Here is a 17,496-nt window from a genome sequence, read left to right as displayed (position 1 = left end):
TAGTTTTTTGAAAAGTTGACAAAACATCATAGATGAGGCTAAGCGCACACGATCAACTTTTTATCGAGTATGCTGAGCTAAGATTTTTGATATTAAGACATATTATTCAAATGCGATGTCTCTTTTGCATAATCTAAACTCGGAATTTTCGACAAGTTTATTGTCTAGCCTAGCCTAATATAGCAACAATTATGATTTAGAGCAGTCGATTAAAATAGTCAAATTTCAAAAGTGTTTTTATGTGTAAGCTCTATTATTGTTTACTACGAAAAAACAACTTCCTAAAACTTGAATCGAAACATTTAATGCAGTTAATAATATATTGACTCTTTATTATTACGAAAAAAATTGATATTAATCGCGAAAAATCATTTAAGAGGTTTTTATCCCTTGTAAATTGTTCAATGAAGTTACCGGTACGTATTGGTCTGTTACCGAGAGTTGGCGCGAACACATGCGCTCGTGTAGTGTGGGTGAATAGGTGTATAGCATGCTGGGACACTGCATTTAATAATAAAAAGACGCTCTGTCCCTTTCAGAACTGTAGTATTTATATTTATAGACTACTAGTTGTTTTACCCGGCTTCGCTCAGTATTTGTAATATAAACAGAGTAAACATGGAGAATCTAATAGTAAATATTCATTTGGTGTTTTTATTACACCAATCAAAGATATATGTATACATAGTTACATACAAAGTCTCTTTCGAAATTATATTTTAGATAGACCCGATGAAATTATTAAAATACAATTTTAAAATTTATATTCATATGAATAAAAACAACTTCGTACTAATCGAAAAATGTACGAAATGAGCATATATTATTAATTTAAAGTTGAATTTTAAATATGTGCCCGTAACGTGTTCGAGTTTTCAGTCGGAGGGTGACGGGTTCGGGACCCACCCAGGGTGTAAATATTTTTCTTCGGGTTTTATATCATACATACATATGTCATATTATGTATCTAATAGCGTTACTACAAACAAACAAATAAACAAATGAACAAACAAACATAATCGGCTTTAAATTAAGTATGCATGTAATATTAACGTTATCACAAACAAACAAAGGAACGAACAAGCTTATAAATATATATATATATATATATATATATATATATATATATATATATATATATATATATATATATATATTTATATATAATATAATATGTAGTAAGTGGTATTATTAATTTGGAATATGCAGCCTTCTATAAAAAAGGTACAGCATTTGATTCGCCTAGTGTTTTCATATGTAAATTCGCAGTAACCTCAGGTTTGAACGTAAGGTTTGTGTAGTGCGGATGTTATTGCGCTGCCGCAACATTTCAAGATATTATCACTATGGTGTGGGGGTGGTTAGGTGGGCGGGGTGGGTTGTCAGGAGTCGAGGACGAGGCCGACGTCAAGGCTGCAGGATTCTGGGTGAGATGGGGTGGGTTTTTGGGAGGTTTAGTCTCCCGTCCCTGGGGACTCCCCACCGGTCGGCCTTCAAACTCGACTGTCTGCTCGTCGGCCTTCGCCGCCTTTGCCCGCATAAAGAAATAAATGGTCCAGTATCGCCCCTATCAACTGTTTTCCATTGTAAAGTGCTGTCGTACACATTTAGCCATGTTGTTGAAAGCTTTACACTCGAAAGTGTCATTTTTCACATAGAAAATAGTGTTGTGTTGTTTGGTGTCGCAGCAGAGTAGCAGCAGAAGCCTACTATGAAGTACTCAGTTCCGGGTCATTGTTTTTTTGTCATTATTGTCGCATTACGCTTTTTATTTTCGGTACAGTTTGTAATGTATCTTTGTGCGTTTGCGCAATTTTTTGTTTCTTTTTTTTTTTTGAAAGGTGTATTTAATGCAATGTTGTTTTACACCTTGGGTATTGGTCGATTTAAATATAAATATAACTTTTTTGCAAGTTTGATATCTTCATCTATAATTCGTTTCTAATTTACATGTCATATTTAGGTTAAATGTGTTTTTTTTTTGTATGAGTGTTTCATGAATCATATTTTAATCGGCATGTGTTCAATGCTCGACTTAGTAAACAGTCAAAGAGTGGATTTTAAAGTTTAAATTTAATAAGAAGATGACCAAATCTGTAAATATCAATAACTGTGTAATACAATAACTATTGGCAATATCGGTTTATTTTTGAAAGATTCTGGTCAATTTTTTTTATGGCAAAAATAGTGGTAGACTTTTGAACGACCGATGTGGTTTATTTCTTTTTAAGTTGAATATTTCTTATCTTTTCTTTTAAAAATATATATTTTCCTATGATGCCATTACGGGTTGGTTCTGAGCGACACCTATGATATCAAACTTGCATATATTTATATATACTGTCAATCCGGTGTAGGTTGACAGGTAAAACGCAAATACTATCTCCCTCACCGCTTCTCGACCAATAGTATTTCGGGCGTACAAATGTTCTACTGTCTGCAAGAAATGCCGTTGGACAAGAGTATTGGACAAGAGGCGGTGAGGGAGATAGCATGTACGCTTTTATCAAGTCTCTTAGAACGGATCAAGTATAAATTTATATATTATAAATTTGAAATCATATTCAAACAGTGGTGACAAATAGTAGGTAGAATGGTTTTGCCAATTCATGAGAATCCATTTCAACAATGAAATCAGATGAATTGGCAAACTATGATAGGAAAAGATCGACTTGGAGTCCCAAATATCTAAATCTGACCAGCATCATTGTATAAATATTTAGAATAATTTTTTTTTAATCAAGGTCAACCCAAGGCTCGAACCTGGAAACCTCTCGGTGGTTAGCTTTAATGCAACCACCGAGCTATACTGCTGACTAAATATATTAATATACATAAATATGTACATACATTCTACAATATTAACTCGTTTAGTAATATAGGATTCATTTCGAATGTGTTCTGTGGAAGAATATTCCTCTAGCGGTTTTCCTTTTATCTTCTGTTGGAATCTTCCTTCTATCCTTCTATCTTCGGTTTTCTTTCTACCTTATACTGAAATGTTTAAAGTAAAATTTTTATATGATAAAACTTTGAATCGATTTATGCATTTGTGGGCTTGTATTTGCAGTGTTATTTACCGGTAAATGATTATTGGTCTGAACATGCTTAAAAATCTATGACGTAATGTACGGTGGACTCATTTGCTTATTTGCCGAATCTGATTTTGCTTAAGGTTAATTATTAGTATTTGGTTAAGTTTAAATTTCTACTGTGATTTTCCATTCCACACCGATACCAGGAAAGTTTTTTGGTACTGATTTTAGGGAAATTTTCCCGACGGATTGGGTCTTTGCGCTATCAAAAAGCGGTAAATTCAAGACGCCACACCGACCGAAAGGGTTAAAGGGAAAGGGTCAGCGATGCAGCGAGTAGTGGTGGGACCCTCCTGGGGGTTAATGGGGGATATTCGGGGGTCTATGTGAGGGATGAGGGTGGTTGTTGTCGAGATGAGGCCGGTGGTGGTGGCGGCCGGGCGGCTGAAGGTTGCGCTCGATCGATTGCTCGCCCCGTGACGTAAATATCCGCCCCCTATTGACCGATGCACGCGGCCACCACTAACGACCACCCCCCGTGTTTTCCCCTTTGCCGAATTTTCCACATAACCCTCCCCGGGGGTGGTGGGCGGCTTCTACCCTAATTACGCGACCTCCCTCCAGCCCACCGCAGCGCGAACCTAATTACTCTCACGACGCACGCGAATTTCACCTCAATATCAATTAGAGCGCATTTCAAAGCGTTCTCTCAATAATTTTTATATTTATAACTTTGGGATCGTTTGTTGGGAAATTTCGATTTATTTTTTTGCACCGTGGAAAATTTGAAATGTTCGCTTTTTTATGTACCGTGCGTACTTATGTATGTATCTCATCTTTGATTCGGTGGAAATTTATTCGTGTCCCAAATTCGGACTGGATCGATTGTCATGCAACGTCTTGTGATTTATTGTCGAAAATGGGTAATTTTCGTTTGTACTGAAGGTCGAACAGTTTGGATTTATGATTTGAAATGAGGCTCGAGTAATAAATAATATATTAAACTGTTTCGATTGTAACTCCTGAAATAATGATTGATTTAAAATAGTTATGCTTCAGCGAAAAAATTTAAATAAAATTCCCTACAAAATCGGTGTTTATAGTTCTGATTCATCTTCGATTTACATACATTCGTTGAAATCTGTTACTATGCGATGTCAGATACACGACCGTAGCCTGGATTATTTTCCGGGGGGAGGGGAGGGGGCTGAAACACAGGCGCAACTCCCCTCCTTTCAGAGCCTTTTTTAAAAATGAAAATAAGACTTTTTATAAGTTTCATTTCATTCCCATGTAGAAATTGCGGCAAATTAGTATATAAATATTAGGTACATATTCTTCAGTACATTTACGATAAATATTTATCTAGCGAAAACATATATAATTTTCGTTATTTTTGTGACTTTTAGACCAAATTATGTAATCAAAAAATTTTTCCTGCGTTGCTTTAATACGGTTTATACAAAAAGTTTATTAATCATATTGCGAATAATTAAAATCAAATTCAGGTTTTCAGACTATTTTTAGTGTATTGAAAAAAAATTGATTTTATGTTTTATTTTAAATATGTATTATTTTTCAAATTCTGGGGGGGGGGAGGCCTGGTCGTGGTCTAATACGTGTATCGATGTTTAATTTTGAATTGGGGCCTTTATATACCAGATTACGACTAATCGAGACGCCCGATTACCGATAAAAGATAACATACTTATTTTAAAGCATTGTACAAGAATAGTTTTTTTTAGCTTTTTTGGCTGTTGATTAATACTAAACATTTTTTTCACTCTTTTCAGAATAAAATTTGAAGAGCCCGAATCACAACGGGGCTTTCCGACTATGACCGATACAGATTAGAACGAGCCAGGAGAAGGCGAAATAAAAAGCATGTAAGTGATTCTCTCCCATTATTTTTGAACGTCTATTTACATATGTATGTATGCCTCACCTGTTTTGAACATTTCGGAAAGTATTGATAGATTGTTTTTAGAGTTGAATTTTATTCCATCCAACCAACGGCATGCGTCAAATCATGCAAAATCGTATACAGAATGAAAAACGAAAAAAAAAACTTGCGGTTCCCGTGTTTAGTGTTAGTTTTATGGCAATTCATATATAACGTGACCCCAAAATTGATAAACCCCTTATCGCGCCTTTTTTGCATAAACATATTTATTGTACGCGAGCAACTCAAGCATATAACATTCAAAAGTGTAGGAATATGCGGCGATAAAAATAATTCCGTATTTTGTGTGTCGATTGGCTCTCAAGATGTTACACCACATGTTTATCATATTTTTGTGGCTTTTGAGGGCATACAGTTTTTTTTTGCTCAAAATGAATCGAGCACTGTTTACGATGCGCGATTTCAGCCGACATTATCAAATATTACTACCACCACTCGACATGTATGTAATAATAAGTATTTATGAATGAATTTAACACGGAGCTTGCTAATCTACGACGACCCATACTTGAAAGTGTGATAGTTTTGGATTGTTTTTTTATCTATAGATTGTTTCTGTGATTTTTGTATATATATTTTTTACTTTCAAGCACTTAAATTTTCCAGTATTTATTGAAGGTTTGTAAAATATGATATTATAAGTTTTATTCGGTCATTCATCATATTAACCTTAATATAACAAGTGTTAGGCTAGTTTTTTGTGTTTCGTGTTTTGCTATCGAGAGTTTGACCTAAATATAAGCTGCTGACTAAATTGGTTTTTGTAAGCTTAAATCTGAATAAAATAATACATACAGCATTAATTTACGCTATTCATTGCTTTCAAATTAAAGACAATATTTTATAACATTATTTGGATTCAAAATTTAGTAGAACATTTTTTTATGTTTAACCTTATGATTATCACCCACTTTTCTATACTTAATTTTGAGTTTTAATACTGTACTTAATAATCTTTAATCTAAAATTGTACAGTATTTTTTAATAGTTTTCATTTCATAATGTTATAGTATTATTAGTGGTTTTCCACACATTTTCTAAAAATGTTTCGAAATATTATGTTATAAACTGTTAGTATGGGTTTTGCGTGCATTTTATCTGAAATCAATTTTTATAGCTTAAATTTTTTATTTTACTACAGATTAATCCTTCTCTACTTGTGTTTTTTTTATCTGAGCTACAGGTCGCTGACAAGAGAGGCCTTCGTTCGATTCTAGCGATGCGGTGGTCTACGAATTTTTAGGTTTATCTGATAATAAAAATGCACAACAATTTTTTTTACGTTTTTCCCACAAAGTTCCATTATTAAAATAAAAATCACTTTTCTAAATCTCCATCATCATTCACAGTCATTCGCCATTCACTACTGGACGAAGGCCTCTCCAATATGCTTCCATTCGTCTGTGTTTTAAGAAACTCTGGATGAGAGTAAAGATATTGAAATGCCAAAGGATTGGTCGATGAAGGAAATAAGTGCTCGAATGGTACCCGAGAGAGTGTTTTGTACGGCTTCAACACGATTCCATTCGTCTCTCTTTTGAGCAACTTTCATCTATCTCATCTCACACTATTTTTTCTGATTTCATCCACACATCTCCCCCGTGGGCTTGCATCCATTTACACTCTCTCGGGTACCATTCTAGCACTCATTTCGTCCATTTATCGTCCACTGGGTCATACCGGCATAGCCAGGTCAGACCCCGGCATTTTTCTTTATTTTCACCATTATATTAACCACCTTTGTCATACTTCTCAACCACGTATTCTTTTTTCTATCTCTCCTAAAATATTATTAATTTATTTATTTAAGTTTGGACCGTTGTGGCATTATCGGAATCCCTAATGCGCCACAATTGTCGAAAATATAATAGAGAAGAGAAAAAAATAAACAGACAAAAATATATTAATAAATAATCATTAATAATAGTAGATACAATAAAAATATCAAATAAACAGAATACATAGTATGGAATGTCTTGCATTTATAGCCAGCACTAATATATCATAATGGGACCGAAATATATTCTTTCATCTTCTACAAGGTAGCCTGTCCTCCATACATTTATTTTAATATTTGAAATATACATATATGGGTTCTCCAACCTTTCCCTTTTAAGTTTTTTTCAACTGACCTTCTGAATTTACTGGATTCCTCTTCGGTAAAGCTATCCAAATTTTCTTCGATCTTTCAATAAATAGTAGAACATGACCAAGACGTCTTATTTGATACTTCTCCATAGTTTAATTGCCTCTCCTCAATGACGTCACCATTCATTTCCCTGAGAAATCTTATCTCCGCTGTCTGCGTTCCATGACCTGACTGATGTTCTCATTTAGTGTCCAAAAATATTCATAATTTACTTAGTATCTGCTTATTTTTCTACATATATATACAATATGTTGTTTTATTTGTTTCCTTTGGTCTATAAATTTTTCAACGTGCAATTTCAAGGATACATACTTAAAGAAGTTTAAATTTGATTTTATACGTATCCATATACCATATACATACATATATATATTTGTAATATGAAATCATACTGAGTAATGATGAATATACATATAATATAATAGTGATCGTGTTGCATGCGCAGGCGTCTTGCAAAGCGGACATTGAAAAACTATTATGTAGGTATTTGTATGGTCGCTCGAGGCAGATACAAAATACGCATAAAAAGAGGAGTCGAGGTCAAGGGCAAAACCAGTTGTTGACCGAACGTCATCGCAAAAAAATCATATAATATATTTTCTATTATGTTGTAATGATTTTGTTTGAAAGTAAAGGCAAAAAATCGTTTGATACCTCCTAATCCCAACAATCGACAATTGCACGTACCGAACCTGAAGGTATGGGAATTCAATGTCGGTATCTATGTATGTACACTCGTTATCCCCTTCTATTTGAAGTATGTAAGTTATTTTCGTTGTATTTATGTTTTATTCGATTCGATATCATCTCTAGGCTAATATTTGCCATAGTTACTTTCACGTTTAACTTGCATTTTGGTATCTATCTACGTTCGAAAACGTCAGCCTTGAACTGGGCAGTTTGTATTCAAGTTGGTTCGTTCCTGTGTTGCCGAACTCCATCCGTGACACCTGCAATGAAATTTGATGATAGGCTTTTGATTGTCGATTGCAAAACAGCCTCAAGGTTGTGACTGTCGGAAAATGATTCTTACTCGAAAAATTAATACATTTTTAAAGTAAATAAGATTAATTATTCAGATATAGTGTCAGGCGCTTCGTAGTTGATATGCAAATTGTTATACAATTCGTTGGGACCTTGAAGAGCCCTACAGTATTTTTTCACTAATTGTAGTAGACCTTCAATTACCTATCCGACATGCTGTTTCACTTAACGTGGTGAATTTCAAGGAAGTTGATTCAATTTTAGCTTTTTTTTCTTTTATTTTTGAGTTAATATTATAACAAGCTTTAATGGAAAGAAATTATACAGTTAAAGTACTCGCCAAAAAGGGTGTCAAATTTTAGATCGTAACGGATAAGAGTTTTTTTTATAGAACGCATGGTTTAAATACATTGTTTTTAGGGTATAAGTTTTTAAGACCAAGATTGTTGGTTTAGATTCTTCGCTAAACAGTCCAACAAACAATAATATTATTATATCTACGTATGAATTATATATGCTAAGTGTAAATAAGCGAAATGAAAATGATATTTTTCTATTAGTTTCTCATTACACTAGGATAATAATTTTTAGGTAAGGTTTTCGTGTAGATCGTGTGGAATTTCTTTTTATAAATGCTTTCTTTTCGTTTAATTTTGTTTCGATTTTTTAATTATACAATACATACACTGATAATAAGCAACATTTCGAACTTTAATAAATTTGCTTTTTGGTAAGTGCATTTGATCTACATATATGTACATTTTGACACGATTCATCATTCTAAATGCGTCATATATTAAGAAGACACAAATCCTCAGAGAGAGAGAAGCGATAAAGTGAATATTCACGTTTTCGACATCAGTAGATTGATGTAATAATAGTTCACACCTGAAGTATCTATAAAACCTGTAGGATTCGAATTTATCGCCATATAATTATGTATATGTAGGTATGTATAGATTGTATATGTATATAAAACGAGGGAATTATATAATCTGAACGAGGAAAATTGTTCAAAAATCAAAGATTATAACGATAGTTAATTTTCAATAAAAATCGTTATTCAATAATGGCCTGAAATTATGAATATAAATATTCTGCAAAATTAGCAGGAATTTCAATTTGATGTTTTTAGGCGATTTTTCTAAAGAGCATTGATCCATAGATACTAATTGTTTAAATGTCGGTTCATTTATTTATTCAACGGTTTTTTAATTATCTCGTTTCATACATAAATATATATATATATATACATACATATGTATTGCTTATCAATGTGTACGGCGTCTTACATTCATTTTTGAAATACATAATTAAAGATGATTTTTTTATCTCGCTCAAATTGCCTATTGCCTGTTGGGAGATTTGACGTATCAAAATGTGATATTTGAAGAATGAAAAAAAAAAGAGAACGAAACTGCGTGTATGTATTCTACATATACATATATGTACATGCATACATACATACATACATATATACATACATACACACATATGTACATACATACATACTTGCTAGAGAGAACGCTTTTGGTCGCATGAAAGCCGTGCGGCCAAATGCATAAACAGGTTTTTGCCGAAACCGGCTTTCAGTTTTTTTCCCTGCCATACGTTTGAGGAAGAACTGATTAGATTTTAGTGCAGATTGTATCCTTGAAGTAGGTGATTCACCCAAAAATGGAGGTTATGTTGGTTGTTTTTTCATTTCTGCATTGCCGTTTGCGACTCGCTTCTCGATAATTTAATTCCACGCTGAAGCTATGTGCTTTTTTTCCTGCACGATCTATTCGTATACGTTTCATAGAAATATATCATCTTTTTTCTGCTCAGATGCAAATTTGCATGATGCTGATTTCATTTCAGAATCTATATTCAAACAATAAAAAACAGAGCATTTCCGTAATTTGGAACTGTTATCTTTTTAAGACGTTGCATGATTTGAAGTGTAAGTTCAAATGATTGTACATACATACATACATGTTTTTGTTATGTTTCGCATAAACAATGTATGATTTGAGTTTATTATTGCAAATATATGTAAGAACTACTGGAGTATTCTCATAATAGACGCGAAATGGCCCGGTGGCCTTCAACTCTTTATACATACATAGTTGCGCCATTGCATTGTAAAGCGGGCAATACACATTTGTTTTGGAGTATCTCATCTATGCATGTACGCGTGTGTATGAGGATGATGCACGGGTGAGGCTATTTTTGGATGTTGTGAATGTATTTGATGGTTCAAAAATTTGCGGAAAATCTTTTGATATGGAAATGTGGGTTGTATTATTGTGTAATATAGCATGCATATATGTATGTACTATGTACATATGTGTGTCTTTTAGAGAAGTCGTATTTGTCCGTTTAGTATATACATATGTATGTATGCATGCACAATTATTCTAGAAATTTTCCAGTAAACAAAAAAAAATCTCCTGTATTAATGAAAATTAATATGAAAAATCGACGGTAAAATGCGGTCTATTTCATATTTGGTATGCATTATTTATTTTATTATTTGACGAATAATACGATAAATAATGCAGTTTTATGATTTTAATACTGATTTATACATATTGAGTGGACGTATGTACATATGTATATATGTATCTAGTTCTACGTAAAGAATCTAAGCTACGTGATAAATGTTTTGACAATGGAAACTTCATGATTTTTTTTAGGACAATTTCAATGTGAATGTACGAATTTAAATGTGGTTTGGATTTGTTTTGCAGAACATCTACATATGAGCCGTTATATTTGAAAGTGGCAGAAGTCCAATTTTCAGTTCAAAAACACTTTCTGTTTCACAAATTTTTATTACTTCTTTTAATTTGATATGTCCAGAATTTTAGAAAAACAGAATTAACGTATTACAGGCCACCAGTATTTTTAAATATTGTTAAACATAACATTATTATTTTTGCGAGATATTTCTCGAAGTTACGAAAAGTGGGCTCATGCAACTTTCAATTATAACGGCTCATATGTGTATTTTAACAAAATTTCAAAATCTTTTCTTAGTATTTACATACATACAAATATAATAATGCAATTATCATTTAATTATTTTTTATTGATTACCAAGAATCATTTTATTTTTTAGCTTAAGTTTTTCTTGGATTAAAACCAATTAATGAAAAATAAAAAAAAATAATCAACGGTACGAATAAATATTCATTATTCATTTTAAGTTTATGATTTTGAACATTTTGTGGACTTGATTGGCCATCCTAATCAAACATTTCCTTCTATTTTGGGATGTGTTCACGTTAATTTGAGCACATAATAGAAGTTTCAGGATCAACTTCCAGACCTTGAACTAGCTAAATCAATTCGTTCAGTATATTAAGAATTGCTACTAAAAATATTGAACTTTCTCGGAAACCTATACATATATAAACAAGTTGAAATATTCAGCTATGAAAACTAACATCCTGGGTTTATGAAGTGTCTGAGAATAAAAATGCGCTCTTTGGAACTTTGGACGGACACCCACGCTCGTTTGCGGGGTCTCCGGTCCTATCTAGGGTACGGGGTTGTCCCGGGTGTTTTCGGTTTCCGGGTTTTCCGGGTTATGTCGGCCTCTGTGCAAATGTAGATATTTTGGCGAACTTGTGTGCTGGTGGGTCGTTGCCCTGCACGCCGCTGCGTCGTTGCCGTAGCCAAAGCCCGATAAAAATAATGCGTTATGTAAGAGAGAACGACTCCTGCTCGATGGCCGCCCCTCCACGTCCGCACCCCCCGCCCCTATGCCGCCCCTGCCGCCCCCCTGCATTCGCTAATTATAAGCGACACTGTGCTATAGGGCCGCCTGCATTCGCCCCCCCCCCTCTTTGGTTGCGAATATTGCATCATAAAAGTGTTTTTGCGCAGTGCCGAAATTTTATTTTCCTGTTTTGAATTCGATAACGTACAACACACTGCGCTCGCGTCATTATCGGTTTTTTGCGTTTAACCTTCTGCACTCGGAGCTGTTCGAATTGCCTTTTGTACTGTTGGACACCTATGGAGAATTCATTTTGAGTTTGGCTCGAATGAGCTGTTTTTATTTTGCTAATATTTATTCTATAATGTAACGGGAAATCACTGAAGAATTTTCTTTCCATTTAACTACGATATAATTCTGTCAATGAAGTGTCGAATTAGTCATTCTTAACCACTTTGGTTAAAAGTACGACTATCTTTTCCTAAGTACTTATTATAATATAGTTTTCTTTCCAGTAAAAATTTTACGACACACTCGATTTACCGGGGTCGGGTTAGTCGTGAAGCGAAATTAGTTAGCAGTATAGCTCGGTGGTTGGGTTAATGCAGTCAGAGGTTCTCGGGTTCAAGCCCTGGGTTGGCCTCGATTGAAAATAATTAGTTCGAGAGTATTCTTGTAGTGCTGCTGGTCAGACTTGGATATTTGTGACTTGCCAATTTATCTCATTTCATTGCTGAAACTTTTCCTCATCAAATTGGCAAAACCATCCTATCTGTGTCACCACTATTTAAATATGATTTCAAATTTGTAGTCTATAAATGTATATATGTATAAGTTTATTAACATGGGTGTCACTCAGGAGTAACCCGTAATGGCATAATGGAAAAAATATAAATTAAAATTATAATTAACAAAAAATATACGGAACAATTCAAGGATGTATGAATAAATGTTTTCTATAATCTACTTGAACTACATATGTATGTATATTGTTACGTACACATTCACATTTCTGCATACGAAATTTAGCATGCTTATTTTATGTATATATGTAGTATGTCTTTTATGTACTTCTCGGAAAATTTTCAGGATTTTCCGACGCGTATCCAGTGTGTTTGAAAATCTTGAAATGTATAAAAAGTTGAATATATTTCGTAAGGAACTTTAGGTTCTTTTATGTTTGGGTTGTTTATTTAATATACATTACATCTTTCCCAGAAAATTGTAATATCAGATGTAATAAAAATGTTCAAGATATGTAGATGAAGCGGAATTTGAAATCAAGTACGACACGTTAAGAGGAAAATTAAAATCGCAATGTATGTATTATGTAATATATTAAATTATATTTTCCTTTGGGATTTCTGTGTTTTAGTTATAATACCAAATAATGCCTTGATATTATGTATATAATACAGTATAATAAACTAGTCTTTTTAAATTTTAATTAGTTTATTTTAGTTATTATTATTTAGTTCAACGATCCATTCGTTTAAAATGTATGATATTACATGTAAAGCACCACACTCACATACATACGATTAAGTATTTACCATCGTTAAACCAAACTGTCGACCTTGGGCTTTGCCCACGTGACTTCCGGGAAAATTCCTCACGAATTGGATGCACATTTGGTAGCGACGAATCCACTACAATACTCGGTGATAACACCTTATCGGGTCCTCGGCAACGTTTATTCTCGGGTGCACTTTGTACCCGCACAGATCTGCCGCGATAAAATTAGCATTTCAAATTAGCGAACGATGCATTTTTTTTTCTGGCCACACACGATTGGTGGATTATTACGTGTTCTCTCTTGGGAACCATGCTGGCCGGCTGCACACAGCTAGCGATCGTTTGTTACATCATGCCGGCAGAATGCAAGGTTTTTTTTGGTTAGCGAACCAACAACGAGCTGAATTTTTTTTCGCAATGTTGTTGTGGTGCTTTTTACTATGCTGACGCCGTATTTTTGCTCGCTCTTGAACTTTAGCTAGAGAATTATTCCACACTCCTATCTCTCGCTCTCTTGCAATGCCCGACCGCAGCTCCGGACCAACAACTGTTTGTTCGTTATTTCCGTCTTCACTTGTTCACCATCTGCAAGTATCTGTTGTGCCAAACGAATCTTTGGATGTGCCATTTTTCCTCTTATTCTCATACATGGTCGGAGAGCGCAGATGCTTTGGTGAAAATTTCCTTTTCGTTCGTGATGAATACAAATTGCATGATGCTGTTCGTGTTTTTTCGTTTTTTATTTTTTTTATTTCGTTGTATTCGTTGCCGTTTCGACCCAGGTTCATTATAATGCGAGTTTATTGCAAAAGTCAAGGTTGATTTTTTTGCACTATAAGATTTCGAACGTACTATTTAGGATTTGCATGTCTTTGTTTCCAACATAAAGTTCAGTCACCTTTGTGCTATGCGGTTCCTTAATGTTTCGATTGAATTCTTTCGATCAATTTATTTTTTTTCTCAACTTTTCACATCTATTTATAAGTACTGTTTTATGTATTTATTAATCGAATCGAGGTTAAGTGCTTTCGTAATATTTTTCATTCAAAAGCGAAATTTCCCGACGCGAGTTTGCTGTATGATTTTTTCCACGTTTAGTTTTCGCTTGAAAGGGAATTGATTTTCACGTACAAGTAAAGTTTGAGAATTCAATACAAACATACATATGTACATATGAACGTACTTTGGCTTCATACACGTGTTTTAAAGGTTCGACTTTTGATGTAATATAAATTTTAATGATGTTTGAATTTACTTTTTATAAAATATATAAGAAATTCACTGCCATTAAAGGTACTGATTTTTCATAATATATGAAGTACGGCTTTTGAATTATATCAATGCGAAATTATGTATGTTCTATGTATGGAACGAAAATATCCGTAAGATTTTTTTAATATAAATATTAAAAAATATTATATTTTATTTATTATATATTTTATTTTTGTAATATGCTTAAGTAATGTTGTGCACACCTATAATTGATATATGTATATACCAGAATCATAAATGTGTAAAGACTATATTGTGTTATGTATGTACATTGTTGGTGAGCCTTTTTAAATAAATAAAATAAAATAAAATCTTCCCTATTTCTGTGAAAGACAGTGTTATGAAAGTTTGGGAAGGTCGATATTCCATTTTTTTGCTTTTCTTTGAGGTTTTCTATATCATATAGCACTGTAATGATATCGATATATTGCAGACATAAACAATTCGGAGCTGTGTGTATGTACGTGGTGGTTGAGCTTTTAGGGGCGGGTGGTGGTGGGTGGTTGTTGCCATGCGGCTGTACCTACTGCCCCACGCACTAACTAGCTAACACACACCGATAACTTTACTGCATAATAACGCAATCCTAAAAACCTCCTGCTATTTTTCCATAATAAAATGCAGAATGATATCATACGTACAGTATCGGTCAATAAAATTATTATGTTTTATACACATTTATGTATATTTTTGTTTATCACCACTACGATAATATTGCAGCAGCAGTAAAATGTTGAGTATTTGTAGTCAAGCCTAGTTTAGTATGTATACATATATGTATGTACATACATATATATTTGTCCAATTAGATAAAGGCGAGATTATGAAAAGCGGTATTTGGAAATGTGTAATGGTTTTAAAATAGCCGGCAAAATCAGTATTGATTTTTTTTATATTCTTATTTACTTTTGCTTAAGTTTTGTATCATTCAAAGACTTTGAATTTTGATAGGTATCCGTTATTTTTACTTGTCTTATGAGCTGAATTGTATAAGATTGAAATACATATGTTTCATTCAAATTGTATCTTACATTTTCTAAGAAGGAACAGCTTATTTTTTAATTCATTTATAAAATAATATGTGTATATCATTAGACAGGGCTAGCTTTTTAAAAGCTGAAAATTTCGCCAACATTTCCAACTAGAATTATTTAGAAATCCAATAGAAAACGGATATAAAAATTGTAGCTAATCTAAACAAACCCTAGATAACTAGCGCCGAGGATTTCGAGTTTTGTAAAGGTGTGCTTAGACTCTAATATATCTTACAACAATATACAATAAACAAAAGAAGCCTATTAATGAATGTATTTTTCCAAAACTTGTTCCATCTTTTTCATTGTTGTTAAAATGTAATGCTCACAATCTAAATGCCAAGCATTTTTTTCAATGCTCCCTGGAAAGACTTAGCGGGTATTATTCTTGTTTATTTTTTACATACTCAAAAAACAATGCCTATCGGCGTGTTTCAGGCCGATGGACTTGTTGGCAAAACACCGATTGGCGTTAGTCAGCATTCAAAGGGTTAATAAAAACAGTACATTTTCATGAAAAATGTGTAATATTCCATACAATGGGACCAAATTCCAAATTTTAAGTATAAATACTGTTGAAAAAATGCTTTGATTTTTTTTATTCGATTAATGAAAGATTCTATGAAAGTAAGTTTTATATTTGTAAAATGTTACATATGTATGTATAGCCGTGAAAATGCTTAAGTAAATCGAGAATTGCATCTGTGTGGTGCGTTTCCAATGGCCGATAATGTATACAGATAATAAATTGACATGTCATCCAAAGCAGTTTTATTAACACACATATTTAATGCGCCCTAAATAATATCGAAAACTACCGTAGATAATGTGCTTTATAAATTTTTTTGGTCGTTTTTCAACAGGTGAAGTTTAATTGCGGTGAAGGGCGAAGACATGAAGGCCATACGTACAAAATCCATGTGTAATTCCTACTAGCGGCATTTTTAAAACATTCGATAGTGATCTCATGCATATAAGCAGCCTATAAACGATCTGAATCCTCGTATAAATAAATATTTCACATTTGCTACCACGTGTCTATTAACTTTTTTGAGCGTTTACACCTTTGTAACATGTACATACAATGTACTGTAAAGTAGACACTGGTTGTTTCGATCTTGTTGGATTTTTTTTTTAGATTTTCTTTTGTTTGCAGTGCAACTGGTACGCTAGTTTTTGGTGCACATTGAAGTCGTTGGTGTTTTATCAGCGGTTTGGCCCATTTGGGTCAATGTCTCGGGTGGAGTGTTGGCCCTGTGCTCGTTGCTCGTTGCACAACACGCGTTACGTTACACACTATGTGGTGTCGTCGTAGTCCGACACTCGAATGGCTTTTTTCTCGTTATCTTGTTTTGGCGATGTGTGCATCCGTGGAATTTAGTCTTGTTGCTTGCCCCACGTTCGTTTTGTAATGCTTCAACATGGAGTCGGTTCTCAATCCAACGCAAAAGCTTGGCGTATTATTTTAGTGGACCACACATCATTGAAAGGTTCTATGTGCATACATAGTTTTCAACTTCAATTGTATGTAGCAACTCGTCCAAGTCCTAGCCCGAAGACCTGGTTTATTTATGTACATAGTAGCAGGGCCGTAGAAAGAAAATCCGGGCCCGGTGCAAATTTGAAAATCCGCACCCCCTTGACCCATTTTAGTAAAAAAAAAAATTCCAAAATATATAAAAAAGTGTATTTCAATTAATAAATATCGTTGCTAATTAATAAAAATATATTTCATATTAATTTATATACATAAATACAATACAGTGAAACAAATGAAACTAATTAAATCCAACAATAAACTATAACAACACATAAAATGAAAAATTAAATAATTT

General features: G+C 33.5%; 1 protein-coding gene across 3 annotated transcripts in view; it reads left to right on the top strand.

Moving 5' to 3' along the window:
- Window positions 1-17,496, top strand: part of chinmo (Chronologically inappropriate morphogenesis) — a 125,473-nt gene that overhangs the window by 38,006 nt on the left and 69,971 nt on the right. For all 3 annotated transcript variants that reach the window (XR_013261118.1, XM_077440372.1, XM_077440373.1), the window contains exon 2: window positions 4,829-4,921. The gene's annotated coding sequence lies outside the window, so the exon portion shown is untranslated. The remainder of the gene's footprint in view (window positions 1-4,828; window positions 4,922-17,496) is intronic.

This window comes from Arctopsyche grandis, chromosome 10 (assembly GCF_051622035.1).
Source record: "Arctopsyche grandis isolate Sample6627 chromosome 10, ASM5162203v2, whole genome shotgun sequence".
Classification (NCBI taxonomy): domain Eukaryota; kingdom Metazoa; phylum Arthropoda; class Insecta; order Trichoptera; family Hydropsychidae; genus Arctopsyche; species Arctopsyche grandis.
This window is presented reverse-complemented; position numbering and strand designations above follow the sequence as displayed.